We start from the raw sequence: 4,623 nt of genomic DNA, 5'->3' as shown, positions 1-4,623 counted from the left end.
AGTCCACTTGGCTGTACCTTGCCATAGAGCCTTCACACACTGGGTGACTGACAGAGTGTATTGTTCAGCCCTCAGAAAAATATTTTTGTTTTGAAACTTGCTGCACTGTTTTTAGTCTGTGGAGTGATGTTAATAGAAACAGGCTCTTTTCCACCACCTTCATATTTTAAGGTTTCCCAAAATATTTCTTATGGAAAATCCAGGGGAATCAAACAACAAAATAATATCAACTTTCTCCTGCCAATGATTATAAAAAGAATAGCCCTTAAATTCTGTTCTCCTTGATTACTTTTCTGGAATAATGCTTGATCAGATATGCTTTGAACCAGTCAGTTCATACAATTTTCTATGAATTTGGAGGATGTTATGAAAAAAAAAATTTTAAATATAGATATAAAAACAAAAAGTGAGCAGCATGAATTTTTACTACCACATGGGCAAGGTTTAACAAGACCCCCAGGGACTATTTAATTATCTTGAAGGATGCACCTACATTTGATCTTTTACTTACTATTACTTGAGGTTAGGTACTGTGAAATTAATTGCACAGTATTTTGGAGATCTTGTATAGATGTAGAAAAATAATCCCAACTATTACAGCTTTATTGCCCTACAGGACATTAATTAGTCAGTGCTGTCTCCAACAGCACACTTATGTCAAGATTTTTTGGGGGGAGTGTTGAAATCCTATTCCTCTATTTCCTTTCAATTAAGATTTTGCACTGAGTTTCTTACTAATAGGCAGCTAATCCTTAACATTCATTTTCTCTTTGTAGGAGTCTTGTTTTTAATTTTTAGGAAACTGCACTCGGACAGGAATGACAAATAATAAAGACGCAGCCCACGTGTCAGGCAGAGACAGTGCTAACCTTTACCGGAGCCTGTGTCCATGGAGAGCAATGACAGTTAAGAAATCCCCTCCCCACCCTTTCACTCCTGGAGACAGTGTACTGCAAACCAACCAACCAAAAACCCTCCCCATGCAGCTTGGATAAGACACACTGAGGTCTCCTGTTTCCCTGTGACAAGCTCAGACACAGACACTTGTCTCCGTGGCCAATTTAGACAAAACTCCTGCAGATTTGAATAATCAAATATGAGGTGAGTTTCTTTCTTTCCCTCAGTTTGCAACAGCAGCACATTGTGGACAGCCCCTTCTGGAGGTTTCTGCCAGAGGAAGGGAAGGGAGGAGAGGAACTGTCTGGCCATTTCCTGCTCAACTGTCTTATCACTGCCATCTGTCCATCCCTTTCCCACAATGGTTCTCCCTAGCTTAGCCTACTCCTCCCTGTCAAAGAAAATTCCTTTCTGCCAATCTGACCTAGGAAAGTCTTGTAGATCCCACGTCTGAGCTTTGTTCCAGATAGCAGTCGTCTCCCTCCCTTATTGCAGTACTGTGGTCTCTTCCAGTGAAATTGCACAGTATTTTGGAGATCTTGTATAGATGTAGAAAAATAATCCCAATTATTACAGCTTTATTGCCCTACAGGACATTTAATTAGTGAAATTTCTCTTTACCTAAGTCCTGATACATTCCTGTCTGATCCCATTCTGACAATACAGAAAGAGAAAGGACCAACCTGATGCTTCCACCAGAGCCTCCTCCTCCTCTCTGCCTTGAGACTCCCAAGGATCCAGACCTGGGCTCACCTGACTCCCAACCTACTTGCCACGTGCCTGATTTCCTTCAAGGATAATGCAATGCTACTGGTAAAACAGACTTCTATCACTTGTCCTCCATCCATACTCAGTGGCATTCTCTAGGACCTTATTACCCAAAATGTGGTTCATGAATCAAAACATCAAGGAAACCCATCAACTTGTCAGAATTCAGAACCCCTCCTGGGCCCTGCTCCAGAGTTCCATGATCAGAATCTGCAATTTAGCAAGATGTGGGGGAGATGCATGTGTGCATTCAAGTGTGAGAAGTGCTGCTATGGAACACAGGAGCAGTGACCCAGGTAAGGGCCTAAAGCCTTGCTCTCTCAGGGCTCTGTATCCAAGGGCAATGTGCCCCAGTGCAAGGTATTCTGGGCTTCTGATGCTTAGTGAGGCAGAGCCAAGTCTGAACACACCTTTTTACTTAAATGCCTTTTTATATGCAAATAAACTTCCCCATTTAAACAGCCATCTCTTTTATAGGCACAATTCTTTTTTATTTTTAGGAGACATAGTCACTGTGTTGCCCTTAGACAACTTTGGTTATTCTCTGCAAAATTTGTTCCTTGCAAAGAGAATCTTGAACTCCCCAAAGCATTAAAAAGATACCATGCAGCTGCTTCCCAGGTTAAAGTCTTGATGGTTGGATTTACAACATTGTGCTCTGGTTCTTCATATTGTTCCTGAGCTAAGAATGACAGCCAAGATCTGCAGCCCAGACCTGCCAAACTGTAGGTGAGCAATCCTCCTTCATTGGGCTTATTTGCCTTTTTGCTTTCATTTCCTCCTCCCCAGCTTGGCCTGAACAAGGGATTTGTGCCTGTAGGAAGAAGTTGTAGAGAAAAGGATTATCAGTACAGCCCACCCTAGTTGCCCCTGTGTCTCCAAGTGACCAGGGGCCTGGACCCTGAGCAGGATTCTTGGAAGGGGAGCCAGTGGAATGATGGAATGATCAGAATAGGCAGTGTGATTCCATTCCAACTTTGCCAATGGCTGATCGTGTGATGTCATTAAAGTCCTTTAACCTCTGGCCTTCGATTGACTTGTCTAAAAGATATTCTAGTGAGATGGTTCAAAATTTGAGTGTGCGTCAGTCTCCTGATGGGGACATATTAAAACCCACATGGATGGACCCAATCCAGAGTTTCACATTCAGTAGATCTGAGCCAAAGTCTGAGAATGTGCATTTCCAAGTTTACAGGTAATGCTGAAGGTCAGGGGAACTCACTTTGAGGACTCTGTTCTCAGCCAGTCTGTTCATGGAACCCCTAGGGGATTCCACGGAACTTCCCGGTAGGTTCCCATTTGAACAGGACAATTGTTTAGCTGTCAACATGGAGAACTGAACAGCAGCCCCTGCATCCCTTGAGAATAGGGAAAGGCAAATTCTTAGCCCCCACGCCAGATGCCCTGGACCAGAACCTGGATACAGGTACAGAATTGTGCTCTAACAAGTACTGGGGATAATTCCAGTGCATTTCTCACTGGAGAACCCCTGGGTTGGGAGAGGAACAATAGTTTCCTCACACCAAACTAGAACCAAATCCTCTCCTGGGAATACTCAATGTGAACTTTGACCCCAAAGAGTCACTTCCCCCATGTCCCTTCCTCAGACCACGTGAGCCTGAAGCACAGTTTAAGTAATTTTCTAATAAAACCAACTCAGCTCTACTGCTTCATGGAGACTCCTGTTTAGGTGAAAAGAAGAACCCTGTCTTTAGAAATGCCTTTTCAGGGACTCAAATATTCAGAATCTTTGGACCTGAAGCTACATCACCTGGATAGGAAGAGACAGCTGGGTGATGGTGGATTAGAAGGACTCAGAGAGGTTGTGTGTGGACAGCATTTCTCACCTCTTTGATGCATCAAGCTAGATCTATCAGATATTTATTAGAAGTTGTTACCTGGAGAAAGATGGTTCATCAATTTGCTGTTATTTATTAACTGAAACAAAAAGACTCTACCATGACTAAAAGGCCACTTGCCAGATCCATGCAGGCAGAGGCCTATGTACTCTGTAGAGCTCCCCAGGTAGTTCCACTGTCAGACTAAGGTGGGAACAAGGAAACCTATCAGCAGCCCTGGGTTAAGAGTCTCACTGGATGACTCTGCCCTTGACTTCATCTCTTTAAGCCTCAGCATTCTTGTCTATTCTCCCCACCAGCATGGGGACAGGCATCCTCCCTTCCTATTTAATATCAGCTGCCCAGTCCTGAGAAATGCTGGGCATGTTGTAGGTGCTCAGTTTCTTGAATAAATTGGATGGCTTGGGACAACAATCAGATGTGACTCACAGGGTATTTTAAAAGACTAAATGGGAAAAGGCATGAAAATTGATGACCATGCTTTCTGACAAACAGTTGGCACTTATTAGTGTTAGCTATTGTTATTATTCTACATTATCATGTATGAGGTTGTCTCATATTGAATCCCACTGATATCTGTGGATATATCAGGGGTCAATGATAAATGATAAATCCAGCTTGTACAAATCTGAAAAACTCACTCAAAGAAAAATGCATCCAGATTTATATTTCCATAAAACATAAGAGGAACTGCTATCAGATGGACAGTAACTCAATGAAAGAAGGCAGAGGAAATGGAATCCTTGACCACCCCCCGGTGGCCCCGATGAGGTAAGCACACATGGTAACCCTCAAATCTGGGCCATATACCCATCTGTCCTGCATGGCACATGCTACCTGAAAGGTGTCTGAGTCGTGTCCATAGATGAAAGCCCTTCTTCTGGGGTCACTGGCTGCCATCCAGAGAATGGGGCTTCCAGATAGTTCTGTGCCAATAGGATTTTGCACATGAAAAATGGATTTCCAACCTAAAGGAGAGGTTTAGGAAAGCTACCAAAGTGTCATGGAGTCACCTGCCCATTTCTTGGCACACACCTGACAGATGCCTTTCTGTGGGTGAACATCTCTATCCTTTGCATAACACCAGGTTCCTGTCATG

General features: G+C 43.3%; 1 long non-coding RNA gene across 1 annotated transcript; it reads left to right on the top strand.

Annotated features, from left to right (window-relative positions):
* The first annotated feature begins 791 nt into the window (after positions 1 to 791).
* LOC139704579 (uncharacterized) lies at positions 792 to 2,245 on the top strand. Its single transcript, XR_011706453.1, has 3 exons — positions 792 to 1,101; positions 1,564 to 1,961; positions 2,166 to 2,245. It is a non-coding gene; the product is annotated as an uncharacterized lncRNA (long non-coding RNA).
* The last annotated feature ends 2,378 nt before the right edge of the window (positions 2,246 to 4,623 follow it).

Source organism: Marmota flaviventris, chromosome 2 (assembly GCF_047511675.1).
Source record: "Marmota flaviventris isolate mMarFla1 chromosome 2, mMarFla1.hap1, whole genome shotgun sequence".
Lineage (NCBI taxonomy): Eukaryota > Metazoa > Chordata > Mammalia > Rodentia > Sciuridae > Marmota > Marmota flaviventris.
This window is presented reverse-complemented; position numbering and strand designations above follow the sequence as displayed.